Source organism: Mus musculus, chromosome 10, assembly GCF_000001635.26.
Source record: "Mus musculus strain C57BL/6J chromosome 10, GRCm38.p6 C57BL/6J".
Lineage (NCBI taxonomy): Eukaryota > Metazoa > Chordata > Mammalia > Rodentia > Muridae > Mus > Mus musculus.
The window spans coordinates 19268196-19283700 of NC_000076.6; positions in this window are offsets into that span (position 1 = coordinate 19268196).

Sequence of the window (15505 nt, forward strand, 5' to 3'; positions counted from 1 at the left end):
GAAGGAGAAAGTCCCCTCCCCCATCCCTGTGCCTGTAAACAATCAGGAAGTGGGCTAGGACCTGAAATTCTGCTCAGGAGGACTCCAAACCCAGAGGGCATCTGCAGCGTTGCTAGAGTTGATTGTCGCTTTGGAGAAAGGTTGTGGTTAGTAATGATGGTGGTGGTGCTTGGTGAAGGGGAAGTAACTGGTCTTCCGGGAAGACTTAGCATATTTACAAACAGGGAGAGGGTGGGTGTTTTGTTTTGTTTTGTTTTGTTTTGTTTTGTTTTGTTTTGTTTTGTTTTTCTGATTCTTATAGGTATCATGATTCCTTCTTATTCTCCAAGAAGTGTATTTTATCTTGTCTTGCATCATCTGGTTAGCCACAGACGTCATGAGTTGTTTTCCTCTGGCCCAATCATGTGGCTCAGTATTAGAGGGCTTGCTTGCTAAAGCACCATTCCTAGTTAACGTGAACTGAATCTGTATCTGTTGCTTGTAGTCAATGAACCTGACTAAGAGAGAGCCTCTACACAGTGCCTGAGAACGGTCTCCTTTTAACTCTACCAGTTCTACTTGACTGCGTGAGATCGTAAACGGTATCTACCCAGTCCCAATCTCAGGCCTTCCTTACTTTGAATATTTCATAAATATGTTTTAGAACATTCATATATTAGCATATAGATAGAGAAGCACTCCCACTCTGCTAATGTGTAAAAATGAGCAATGCTTTATATAGAAAGTAATTCATAAGGCTAATATGAGTATTATCCTGCAGAAGATCTCCAAGCTCAAGTTCAAATTGTATGTTTTCATTATTATTTCACACTAATGATACTCTTTGTGGACTATGATGATCACTGTTTTGTTTTGTTTTGTTTTGTTTTGTTTTTTCCCCTCTTAGCGCTGATTCTCTCTAGTCACAACTTAACTTCTTGGTTTGTGCACCTATCTCCTTGGACAGTGACATGGGCATAATCCAAATGTACATGGGATACATGAGAGAACAAATGTAGCTCAGATGTGTGGAGTATAGCAGGAGCTTGTATAAAGACTATTAATTTTGCATGGAGTAGGTTGGGGCATTCAGAATCTATTATAGGAAACAAAAGGCTATAAAAGCCAGTTTCTGTTCAGAGACTATAGTGCTGATATCAATACCCAATATGGACTAAGACAACTAACACTGGGCATGGGGGAGCCATAAGACAGCACAAAATGACAGACATTGGCTGTTTAGGAAACCTAAAAGTAAACAGTAATGCAATCTGTCATGTGACATATCTCTGACAAAATGTCACTTTTGTGTAATTCTGTATAAACATGGCTTTGAGGTAAAAAGGTTGGGCCCTTCATATCTGTCAGCCTTTGTTGTCCCTACCTCATTGAGCCAATGTGCCAGTCACTGTGTGTAATCATGCTTACCTATATGAGCCAACTTGTGCTTGGTCTGCTGGCATCTGCCTGCTTAGTGCTGTGTGCTATGAATAATGTATGTCCTAACTGTCTACAATTCCTTAGATCCCCTTCAGCCTCCGTTCATCCCTCCCACAACCCTTCTTCATTGTTGGTTTTGAAGGTTGGACCTCACACTGCTCCATAGTTGAAGTACACATTGGAGTTGGGGTAGGGCAGGGTTCTAGTAGCATGAGATAGATTTGTTGAAGAAAAAAGAACTTGTAAAAGAACAAATTAAAACATGTGACATATAGATGCCAACAGGGTGGGGGAGCATGGGAATAAATATACACAATGATAAGAATCTGTATTTCATTATAAGACGTTTGAAAGGAGTTCCACATTTAGGCAGGATACAACGTAATAAGATTAAAGGTTGTAGACATCTACTAGCAGGAGCAAGATGCAAAATGAGTTAGGAATCAAGATCAGAGAGCCTGGCATGCTAGCTCACACCTGTAAGATCAGCAGTCAAAAGACTGAGGCAGGAGAAAAGAAGGTCTGGGCTACATAGCAGAATCCTGTCTCAAAAAGTTAATTTGTCACTGAAAAGGGAGACATAACAACAGATCCTGAAGAAATCCAAAACACCATCAGATCCTTCTACAAAAGGCTATACTCAACAAAACTGGAAAACCTGGATGAAATGGACAAATTTCTGGACAGATACCAGGTACCAAAGTTGAATCAGGATCAAGTTGACCTTCTAAACAGTCCCATATCCCCTAAAGAAATAGAAGCAGTTATAAATAGTCTCCCAGCCAAAAAAAGCCCAGGACCAGACGGGTTTAGTGCAGAGTTCTATCAGACCTTCAAAGAAGATCTAATTCCAGTTCTGCACAAACTTTTTCACAAGATAGAAGTAGAAAGTACTCTACCCAACTCATTTTATGAAACCACTATTACTCTGATACCTAAACCACAGAAAGATCCAACAAAGATAGAGAACTTCAGACCAATTTCTCTTATGAATATCGATGCAAAAATCCTCAATAAAATTCTCGCTAACCGAATCCAAGAACACATTAAAGCAATCATCCATCCTGACCAAGTAGGTTTTATTCCAGGAATGCAGGGATGGTTTAATATACGAAAATCCATCAATGTAATCCACTATATAAACAAACTCAAAGACAAAAACCACATGATCATCTCGTTGGATGCAGAAAAAGCATTTGACAAGATCCAACACCCATTCATGATAAAAGTTCTGGAAAGATCAGGAATTCAAGGCCCATACCTAAACATGATAAAAGCAATCTACAGCAAACCAGTAGCCAACATCAAAGTAAATGGAGAGAAGCTGGAAGCAATCCCACTAAAATCAGGGACTAGACAAGGCTGCCCACTTTCTCCCTACCTTTTCAACATAGTACTTGAAGTATTAGCCAGAGCAATTCGACAACAAAAGGAGATCAAGGGGATACAAATTGGAAAGGAGGAAGTCAAAATATCACTTTTTGCAGATGATATGATAGTATATATAAGTGACCCTAAAAATTCCACCAGAGAACTCCTAAACCTGATAAACAGCTTCGGTGAAGTAGCTGGATATAAAATTAACTCAAACAAGTCAATGGCCTTTCTCTACACAAAGAATAAACAGGCTGAGAAAGAAATTAGGGAAACAACACCCTTCTCAATAGTCACAAATAATATAAAATATCTCGGCGTGACTCTAAGGAAGTGAAAGATCTGTATGATAAAAACTTCAAGTCTCTGAAGAAAGAAATTAAAGAAGATCTCAGAAGATGGAAAGATCTCCCATGCTCATGGATTGGCAGGATCAATATTGTAAAAATGGCTATCTTGCCAAAAGCAATCTACAGATTCAATGCAATCCCCATCAAAATTCCAACTCAATTCTTCAACGAATTAGAAGGAGCAATTTGCAAATTCATCTGGAATAACAAAAAACCTAGGATAGCAAAAACTCTTCTCAAGGATAAAAGAACCTCTGGTGGAATCACCATGCCTGACCTAAAGCTTTACTACAGAGCAATTGTGGTAAAAACTGCATGGTACTGGTATAGAGACAGACAAGTAGACCAATGGAATAGAATTGAAGACCCAGAAATGAACCCACACACCTATGGTCACTTGATCTTCGACAAGGGAGCTAAAACCATCCAGTGGAAGAAAGACAGCATTTTCAACAAATGGTGCTGGCACAACTGGTTGTTATCATGTAGAAGAATGCGAATCGATCCATACTTATCTCCTTGTACTAAGGTCAAATCTAAATGGATCAAAGAACTTCACATAAAACCAGAGACACTGAAACTTATAGAGGAGAAAGTGGGGAAAAGCCTTGAAGATATGGGCACAGGGGAAAAATTCCTGAACAGAACAGCAATGGCTTGTGCTGTAAGATCGAGAATTGACAAATGGGACCTAATGAAACTCCAAAGTTTCTGCAAGGCAAAAGACACCGTCAATAAGACAAAGAGACCACCAACAGATTGGGAAAGGATCTTTACCTATCCTAAATCAGATAGGGGACTAATATCCAACATATATAAAGAACTCAAGAAGGTGGACTTCAGAAAATCAAACAACCCCATTAAAAAATGGGGCTCAGAACTGAACAAAGAATTCTCACCTGAGGAATACCGAATGGCAGAGAAGCACCTGAAAAAATGTTCAACATCCTTAATCATCAGGGAAATGCAAATCAAAACAACCCTGAGATTCCACCTCACACCAGTCAGAATGTCTAAGATCAAAAATTCAGGTGACAGCAGATGCTGGCGAGGATGTGGAGAAAGAGGAACACTCCTCCATTGTTGGTGGGATTGCAGGCTTGTACAACCACTCTGGAAATCCGTCTGGCGGTTCCTCAGAAAATTGGACATAGTACTACCGGAGGATCCAGCAATACCTCTCCTGGGCATATATCCAGAAGATGCCCCAACTGGTAAGAAGGACACATGCTCCACTATGTTCATAGCAGCCTTATTTATAATAGCCAGAAGCTGGAAAGAACCCAGATGCCCCTCAACAGAGGAATGGATACAGAAAATGTGGTACATCTACACAATGGAGTACTACTCAGCTATTAAAAAGAATGAATTTATGAAATTCCTAGCCAAATGGATGGACCTGGAGGGCATCATCCTGAGTGAGGTAACACATTCACAAAGGAACTCACACAATATGTACTCACTGATAAGTGGATATTAGCCCAAAACCTAGGATACCCAAGATATAAGATACAATTTCCTAAACACATGAAACTCAAGAAAAATGAAGACTGAAGTGTGGACACTATGCCCCTCCTTAGAAGTAGGAACAAAACACCCTTGGAAGGAGTTACAGAGACAAAGTTTGGAGCTGAGATGAAAGGATGGACCATGTAGAGACTGCCTTATCCAGGGATCCACCCCATAATCAGCATCCAAACGCTGACACCATTGCATACACTAGCAAGATTTTATTGAAAGGACCCAGATGTAGCTGTCTCTTGTGAGACTATGCCGGGGCCTAGCAAACACAGAAGTGGATGCCCACAGTCAGCTAATGGATGGATTACAGGGCTCCCAATGGAGGAGCTAGAGAAAGTACCCAAGGAGCTAAAGGGATCTGCAACCCTATAGGTGGATCAACATTATGAACTAACCAGTACCCCGCAGCTCTTGACTCTAGCTGCATATGTATCAAAAGATGGCCTAGTCGGCCATCACTGGAAAGAGAGGCCCATTGGACACACAAACTTTATATGCCCCAGAACAGGGGAACGCCAGGGCCAAAAAGGGGGAGTGGGCGGGTAGGGGAGTGGGGGTGGGTGGGTATGGGGGACTTTTGGTATAGCATTGGAAATGTAAATGAGCTAAATACCTAATAAAAAATGGAAAGAAAAAAAAAAGTTAATTTGTCAAACAGAAATCAAGACGAGAAAGCCATAGAGAGGCAAATCTGGAAATGAGACATTTACTCTGATGGAGATCAGAGACAGTACTCTGATAGATGGCAGCGTGAAGACTGACTTATGCAGTGATGGCGTGACAGCTTGACAGAAACTGACCATGAAGATGGTAAGGAACTGCTTCAAAGGTGTGTGACTCAAGGGCAGGAAGGTGGAAGAAAAACCCTAGGTCTGCGGTCTAGGTGACAAATTTCTCAACAGTAACATTCACTGGGATAAGGAACAATAGAAAGAGAGGGAAATAGTGATTCCTGAACATTTTAAATGCAAGGTGTCTTTAGGATACCTGGGTGAAGCTGGAGAGGTGCTGTGTTTATGCTCCAGGAGAAAGATCTTAAGTGGAAATGTCCCTTGCACTCAATGCTTGCTAGGTGAGTACTCTCCACGTAAGCTCAGAGAGACCAGTGAACCTCTGTGAACATTCACTTATTCATCTATACAATGGGGATTAAACAGTGCCTGCACCTGGTGTTGATGTACACCGGGAGGCCAACAAAGGAGGCCAGTGAATTTGGGGCCACACTGATGAGTTTCAGGCCAGTTTGGGCTAAACAACAATAGGTTGTTCAAATATTCAATGGCTTGTCTTTTTTACTGGGGAGAGGGAGGCAGGATTTCTCTGTGTACCCTTGACTGTCCTGGAACTTGCTCTATAGACCATCCTGGCCTCAAATTCAGAGACCCATCTGCCTCTGCCTCCTGAGTGCTGAGATTAAAGGTGTGTGTAGCTGCCGCTGCCACCACCACCACCACCACCACCACCACCACCACCACCACCACCACCCCTGCTTTCAAAGATTTGTTCTAAACAAGCTTCCTAGGATCATGTTCAGGGGTCTGTAAAGTTGCCAGGTACTTTTTTGCATTGTATCACCCTGTTAGTAGGTAGTTTCCTGAGTTTAGCCATCTCAGGAACAAATTCCACCTTGCTGACAGGCTCAAAGCTGAGTTCATGTTTTCAGACTCCAGAATCCAACTCTTGTCCTGCTTCTTCAGATGTTTCATGCCTGTCTGTTAACCAGTGAAGGGTGTAAAGAGGGACGATGCTGTTATCCTGTTATCTAAACTAAGGCACAGAAGTCATAAATGTGTTTCTTGTCTTGACTTGACTTGACTATGTACAGCTTGTTCACTCCTTTGTTCCCTTAGCATTCCAATATTTGGGGCCAAAGTCTGGAGGGGACCTGACTGCAAAAGCTGTCTCAAGGACCCTGCAACCAGGTGACCCAGATAAGGCCCACTCACCAATGTTAACATCCTTGTTTAACCCCTTGGGTCAAAATATGATTTATCAATGCAACAGCCCACCCCAATCCACTTTGCTTCGTGTTCCCATCCTATAAAGATGTTGTACAATCTCCCTTCAAGGACTCAGTTCAGATCCCAAAGTGGCCACCTCCCTGTGCACAAAGAAAACAAAGCTTTCATTTTTAAGCTTTTGGTGAGTTTTCTTGGCTTTCACGCCCAACCCAGCAACTCTAACTCCTGAAGCCTTCGGCCAGATACTTCTCTTGTATATTTCTTGTCCCTTTCTTACTTCTTGTGGTCTTTCCTTGGTGAACAATTTCGCAGTTCAGAAGCTGGTTCTCAGGTCTGTTGTATGCTTTGCCTTTTTAAAAAACACTGAGTCCTGAAATTAGTCAGGCTTACTGCTAACTGTAAGACTCCCTACAAGGGACCACGGTCCAGTAAACCTGGGCTTCCTGGTGAATGTGTACCTCTCAGTAGAGTCATCATTGCTTTTACCAAACTGTTCTGCCACCTAAGCCCTGGCTATACAGAAAAACCAAGAGATTATGAAGAAAATAAAAATACTATACAACCAGGACATAGGCACCACATACCATTTATACTTTCTTGTCTGTTTATTGTAGATTTCTTTCTTTGTAAAGAAAGAAATCCCAATGCCCCTTACCCTACTCTCCTGTCTACTTTTGACCCTGTTAGCATTCTGTCTAAGCTCTGCCCCACAGTCACCTGCAGCAGCCAGGTGTGTCTGACTCATTATAAAAGGGGCTTCTTGCCCCCTCCTTGCTCTCTTCCTTTCTTACTCCTCTCTTGCTCTTCCCTTCCTGTTCCCACCCTCTCCCCATTCCCCCTTCCCCCCTCTCTCTTCATGTGCTCATGGCCTACCTCTACTCCTTCCCTTCCCTTCCCTTCCTTTCCCTCTCCTCCCCTCCCCTCCCCTCCCCTTCTCTCTCTCTCCTCTCCTCTCCTCTCCTTCTCTCTCTCTCTCTCTCTCTCTCTCTCTCTCTCTCTCTCTCTCTCTCTTCTCTCTCTCTCTCCCCTCCCCCCCTCTCTCTCTGCCTTTCTCTGCCTCTGCTATCCTCTCAACTCTCCTCCCCATGCCCTTAAACTATTCTAACTATACCATCGTGTGCCTGGTCCCTTAGGAGGAAAGGATGTCTCAGCATGGGCCTACTGGGGCACCTTCTTCCTCCATACCTGACTATACCTTCATAGGACATATCCCCCCTCCCTTTATCTTTTTATAAACACATCAGACCCTGCTACAGTAGACCCATGCTGGTGACATCAGACATTCACCTGTCAATGTGACTGCTAGATGGCATCAAGCTGTCCAGCTGGAATGGGTCTCATGGGAATTCCAGTTGAAGTCCAGTGCCTCAGGATCTCTACTGTAGCTTTGGCTAGGTTAGTTACCTTTAATTTTAATCTGCACTCTGGGTTGAGGGATACAGACATAAGCAAATGGGCTTTTAAGTGAAGGGTATCTCTCAGAGTAGGTTTGGTAAATCATCCCAGCCATGAGGCCAACTCAGCCACATTCAAGAGGCTAAGAAACAAAGTATATTGCTCCTAGATTCTCTGTGTCCACTAACAGTAGGTATTTCTCCCCTGGCAGATCCCAGTGCCAGGGTGTTTCTCTATTGCCAAATCTCTACCTGGTACTGAAACCTGGTATGCTTACTGGGCAGCTTGGTTTAGCCACTACCCAAGATTTCCAAACATTTTACTCATGTGAAAGAAATTTGGTGGACAAACATCCAGGCTTGCCTTTGCAAGCTAGCCAAGCGATAGCATTTTGATAGTCTAGATAAGGGTAAAATTGGGGAGACAAAATTCATTTTATTATTCTAATACATATCAAATAAGAAGGCAAACACTTTCAAAGAACCCGAAGACCAAGCTGACCAAACATGTGCTGATCCTGCAGGAAGAGGGTCATCAGCATGCTCTGAGCCTGGAACCAAAGAGCATAAAAATGCAGTACGACAATATTTCAAACTCTAATCACCACTGATTTGAATTTGGCAACACATTTTGCATGATACCCCTAAGTGAACATTCTTCATGGGTTCACTGGTATGATGATGGAACCTAGTAACCAATACCTAATGCCATTTAATAGTGGAAGGGCATATCTCTGAAATGCAAATTTTTACAGCACAGCAATTAAGCAGTTTAGAATTTTACGACAGTGCTTGGGCTTTCTATGAAAACAAAAAGATAAAAAAAAAAAAGAAAGAAAGAAAAATTGGGGGAGGGGTCAATAGGGCTGAGATGGATGGGCCAATCCCCACTGGAAATAGACCATGTAATGCTGTGGAGACAACACATTATGGGGAGCATTGTGAGCACGGGTTGTTAATCTCCCCTTGTATCTTCCCAGTGCAGGTTTAGGCTGAGCCCATGTCCCTGCCCTTCCCCACAGCCTGGGGCTGAGGGCTGAGTGGCAGCCACATTGGTGGAACATGAGTCTAGAGTACAGATGGGAAAGTTGGGGCGTAGCAATCTGCTGTGTGCATGGAATACAGAGCAAAAGGGGCTTGCAGCGAGCCAGTCTGTCAGCGGGGGACAGAGCGGGGGGCCATATGCTCTTCTCCTCCCTTCTGTCACCAAGTCTGCTGCCTCATCCTTCTGTCAGGGGACACTTTAATGATGAACATGTTTTAAACAGTTTTGTTTACCTAGCAACAGCTTTTCTAAGAGGGGGTCTTAATTAGTCACCTTAAACCATTTTTGGTTTGGGTTTTTTTAAAAAGCATCCATTCGTTTGTTCATTCATCCGTAAGAATATCCCTCTTATTCATTCCACGCACACACACACCCTCCCTGCCCCCTCCCCTGGAGCCTGGTGTTACTGTTTCCATGAAAAAGTGTGTCTGCATTACAAAACTACTTTTAATAACTATATGCCATTTTTCTCTTTTTTTCATGCATACTTTAATACCACAATTAGCTTTGAAGGGTGGCTTTTTTCTCTCTCTCTCTCCACTTGTCAGAGGCGGTATGCCTTTGTGGGGTTTGATAATAGGATCTGCATTTTAAAATGAAACTTCATTTGGTGAAGTTTTTTTTTTTTTTCTCCTTTTTTCGTGATTTTGGTCCTGTGGGCAGCAGGTCAGTCATTTCCACGTGAAAGGAACAGACCCCGTGCTGACATCAGCACACACAGAATCTCACTTTATCGTGATGGAGAAACAGAAAATTCACAATTTAGTTTTATCCATTGTGTTATTGGTTTTCATTTCAAAATTGATTCCCACAGCCCAGTAAGAACTACATTTTGCATACTTTTGTGACAAGTCCCTTTATTCAGCACAAAGCATTTCAACACGAATCCCTAGGCTTCTAGGTTTTTTTTAATGTTATTTTTAAATAAATATATATATATATATGGGAATTTAATTGGAAATGAATTTAAAGTATAAATAACCATCATCCAAAATATTGAGAGTAAAATGCTTTTCTTCCCCAGGCCCCACCACATATTTTTAGTAACAAAACTTGCTGAGTGGTTTAACAAGCAAGCGGTAATGGGGCCAAATGTACTTAATCATTAACTCTTGTTAGACAATGACCCCCCATAAAAGTCAACCGACACAGGCTGATTCCTGAAGGACTACCTCTGCTTTTACATCGCTGAGCCAGAGTCTGCTTTATTGTCACAGAACAACCTGTCTTTCAAGACATTGTTCCTAGAAGATCCCAGGATCCGCTTGAACCTCAATAATGTTCTCCAGGAGCCCCCAAGCCTCCTGCTTACTCCTTAGTGAGGGTGGAAAGAACAGAATTGAGTTACAGTAGAAGCAAGACAGAGCTGAGCCCGGAAGACATGGCTTAGAATGATTGGTGCATCTCTCAGTCTGCCTTGTAGGAAGTCAATAATGAGCTTTGACTGAACATTTTCTTTGTCCCCATACAGGTTGAAAATACCCCCAGTTTTTGTTTAGAATTCTAAAGACAGGCTTTCTGTGATTGCTGCATTCCTAACATTTTTGAGTCATGGATTTTGTTTTTAGAACAGCCTTATATTTATAGAAAATTTGAGCAAGAAGTGCAGAGATTTTCTATCTATCCCTTCACCTCTTGAGCAGCTTCCTCTGTTGTTAATTTCTGACATTACTATGGGATACTTGCAACCAAGAGCAAATGACTGCTGGCGTCTTATGGACTGCAGTCCACAGATCACTTGGGATTTACGTCTTGTGGCACATCCATGATGGGTTAGGACATGCGTAATGACTTGCACCACACACTGTCTTCAGTGTCTCTGTCTGCTAATACAGACAATTCCCAAATCCAAGAAATCAATAACCTTTTCTAGAAAGTTCTATAGCATTTGAATACAAATCTATAGATTTCTACGTCTAAAAAAAGTCTAAAAATGTTGAAATGCAAAAGGTTTAATTAGAAATTCAGCCCTTACGATTTAATTTTTTTTTCACTTTGCAAAATGGATTTTGGTTTCTGCTTTGTCTTCTTATGTCTTGATAGCCATTTCCATTATATAGATAAACCATGATGAGAAAAATCTACTGTTCAAAGCTAGCAGTATACATAGATGGTATGGGTATATAGGTAGCTATAAATGATATAGAGAGCATTTGCTTTACTTGATTCCTAAATTTGAGGACACATTTGAAAAGGTGACTGCTCCATCATGTGGTTAAGGGGAGGATTTTTATCATAGATACGGAAAAGAGACTAGACGAGCCAGGGGCATCTGGAAAAGTCTAAAGCAGAGAAAGAAAGAAGTAGACTGACTGAACATGACCAAGGCTATCTGTGAAAGAGGGAAGACCAGGAGGGGAGAGAGAATAGAAAGTATTGAGGGAAGCAGCGTCGGGGGATAAAAATAGCAGGGCATAGGGAGAAATGAAGAGCTGGGAGGAGGGAGGCTCATGAGCTGGAAGGAGTTTGGGGGCAGTGGGTAGGTGAGGAGGGCTAGGATGTGTGACAGGTACAGAGATACTGAGGGAGTCTGGAGGCCAACATGAGGTTTGGCATGCTCATAGGCACCAAAGGAAGCTGTATGTCCCTTCTACCAGAGGTAAGGAAAATGGCCACTTTTAGTCAAAGGGAACTGGTTGCACGGGTTCCTAAGAAATTCAGGCTTTTTATCTAACCACCAGAAATCCTCCTACAGTGTAGGTTATGCTCATTTCTGGATATGTGGAGTGCCCTTTGGAGTTTGGGGAACTGCGGTGTCCTTTGGAACTGACTTCCCTTAGTTTTAAAAGTTTGAATGTAACTACTAGGTATAAAATACATAAATAATAAACTGGAAAAAAAAAAGCATCAAAGTTACTTTGATCAAGAAGAATGTTAAAGCTGGGCCTGGTGGCGCACGCCTTTAATCACAGCACTTGGAAGGCAGGGACAAGCGAATTTCTGAGTTCCAGGCCAGCCTGGTCTACAGAGTGAGTTCAAGGACAGCCAGGATTACACAGAGAAACCCTGTCTTGAAAAAATAAGAAACAAAAAAACAAAAAGAATGTTAAATGAGGTTTATGGATAATCTTATAGGCCAGTATGTATGCTAAAGAGAAAGGGCCAAACGTTTTATATATACATACATGTATATGTATATGTATGTGTGTGTGTGTGTATATATATATATACACACACACACATATACATGCACATGTTTTTGTACATGTGAGTGAATGCATACTTGCACAAATGTGTGTGTGTGTGTTTATGCAGGTGTGTGTGTATATGTATGTATGTATGTATGTATGTATGTATGTGTGTTAGGAGGTCGCTAGTGAAAAAGAGCTTAATAATAAAATTTGCCAAAAATTGTGTGTCAAGATAAGTAAAATAACATGACCTGTGCAGATGTTTAAAGATTCAATGGGAGGATGCATCCAACATTTTACATGAAAGTATCTTGAATAAAAAATAGGACCGAAATTAGTTGCTAATGAAGACTGGCCTACCCCATATCATGTACTATACACAGTTGGTCCTGGAGCAGCCTAGGTATAGAGTGTGGGTGGACATGAGAAGTCTTTAGGGAAGAAAAGAATTGGGAAATATACTCAAGTCTTCCATTTTAAGGATGAGACGGAGACTTTAGGATGGCTCCAGTTCAGGTCCATGAGGCAGAAAAGACCTCATGCTCTCACAGTGGAAAGGGGAAAAAAAAATAAAGCCCTATAAGCTGTCCCCAACACCAGAGTACAAGTGCAGAAGTTACTGTGTGTAGTAGGTGTCTAAAGCAGACCTGGAAGCACCTTGTCCTGCATTGTGGCCTGAACAGGTCAGGTCGTCACCGTCCCATGAACTGAAGTCTCTAAGCATGCACTCAAAGAGTAGGAGAAGCATGTGGGAGAACTGTGGACACAAGTGCCAACACTAATGGTAAGCGTCACGGACCCAGCAAGTGCCACATAGCCAGCATCAGCTTCCAACTTGGCTCCAGTCCAGACTCCTGGGACACTTAAATACATCATGACCCCAGTGATATTGGGCAATTTGAGGAAATGGAACAGACTCTTATTTAAGTCATTAATTTTAAAAAGTAAAGAAAGAGAAAAAAAATCTGAAAAAAAAATGTGGTGTCATGTAAGGAGACCCACATATTAACATGTAGAGTAGTGACTGATATTGGTGTGAGCAGTGATAGCATTTATTGTTATTACTTTCCAGTAAGTTATATGTGTTAGGTAAATAATCCAGTATTATTTAAAAGGCATCACATCCTTTTAGACGTTAAGCACTGAGGCTGCGGAGATGGCCCAGTGGTGAAAATGGCCTGCAAGCCTGATGACCTGCGTTTGCTCCCTGGGGCCCGCATGAAAAGCTGGATGTGGTGGCACGCACGTAAGCCATGCATTCCTGTGGGAGCATCAGAGGCAGAGATGGGAGACTCTCACAGAAGCTCCTGCACCAGCCAGTGCACAGCACAGTGGCAAAATATGAGAGGCTCTACCTCAACGAGGTGAAGGACAAGAGCATACTCTGAAAATATGTTCTCTGGCCTCCTGTTCATACCATGGGATGCCCGGGACTGTGCATGTGTATAGACATGGGGTGTGTGTGTGTGTGTGTGTGTGTGTGTGTTTTGTATGCTTGTGTGTATGTATATGTCTGTGTGTATGTATGTGTGTGTATGTTTGTGTGAGTATGTATGTGTGTCTATGTGTGTGAATATGTATATTTATGTATGTCTCTGTGTGTATGCATATGTATGTGTATGTTTGTGTGTGTGTGTATGTGAGTATGTGTGTGTGTGTATGTTTGTGTGTGTGAGTATGTATGTGTGCCTGTGTGTGTCTGCGTGTGTATGTATATGTTTGTGTCTGTGTGTATGTATGAATATGTGTATGAATGTGTATGTGAGTGTGTGTGTTTGTATCTGTGTGTATGAATATATGTATGTGTGTGTGTGTGTGAGTGTGTGTGTGTGTGTGTGTGTGTGTGTGTGTGTGTGTGTGTGTAGACTTAAATGGAGTATGCTACTGTTTGGTATGAATCCAGAGTGAAGCGTGTGATTACTAATGCTAGAATGCTTGAATGATCTGACATTGTAACTATGTCACCATATGTGCGGCTGCATCTTCACTACTTGCTTTGGCACTGGCCCCATTTTCTATCTGTTCTCCCTCCTAGTGAGGGAAGGTTTTGTACCCTGTGGTAGGGAAGCCCCCAGACTAAATGAGGGCTTATCTATACCCCCCATTTACCCACTGGAGGACCACTTTCCTTGCCTTCTGAGTCTTACCAATTCAACTCCTGAAAGCGGGTTGGTTGCTAAGAAAGACCACTTCTCTATGAGACAGTGGCTCTTCTTATTCCCAGATATCTCGACTCTGCAGAACAGGCCAGAGCCTGAGAATCCCGATGAGGAGTAAGGTAGGCTTCATAACTTATTTACTACTCATTTTCCCAGAACTCACAAGAACCTTTTGTTTCATTTATGAATGCTTTCCTGGATTTATTTTATATGTTAGTGTATTTTTTCCATTTTATGTGTATAGGTGTTTTGCCTGCATGTATGTCTGTATACTGTATGCATGCAGTACGCAGAGACCAGAAGAGGCTCTCAGAACCCCTGGAACTGGAGTTGCAATTCACTGGGAGATATCAAGTGGATGCTGGGATTCAAGCCTCAGTCCTCTTGAAGAGCAGTCTCTTAACTACTGAACCACCCACCCCTCTGCCCCACCCAGGAGCCTTTGAAAGGGACTCATACTTCCATTTTCTTCTTCCAAGATACTTAGGAGAAAAAAGTTCTCTCTCTCTCTCTCTCTCTCTCTCTCTCTCTCTCTCTCTCTCACACACACACACATACACACACACACACACACATCCCCCCTTACCAAACACATACAAAGGAAGAGAGAAAATAAGTATTGGAAATAAAAGGACATTACAGCTTCTTGTTCCACCCATGATAGAACAATACTATTGGTTTTGTCTGTTCACAATAAAAAGCCATAAAACCAGAAAACCATCTGTGAGGCGACTGTTTTAAGTGTTGACTAACAATGCAGGGCTGTAATCCTCAAAAGGCAACTCCTGTCTGCTGAAGCCACTTCAGAGAGCTGCTTTGTCACTGGGCCTGGGACTGTGATTGGTATTTGAGGCTAGTGAGTCAGCAGCCATGTGCAAGGAGGGCTATGGAAGAGAAGGATGGAGGGCAGGAATGGAGCTGCAAACCCCAAGGAGGTCCTCCTACCTTTCAGATGACTAGCAGCCTCCTGTTCTTAGAAACTCCGGTTCTGATATGCACTGGATTTCCAGCCAGGCCCAGTGGGGGGAAAAAAAAAAAAAAAAAACATTCTGAGTGTTAACCGAGACACGTTCAGGGTAGGCTTTCCTGATCACAGTTTGTCTTAACTTCCGCACTGTTCTTAGGGAAATGGGTGGAAACCTTATGCTGGT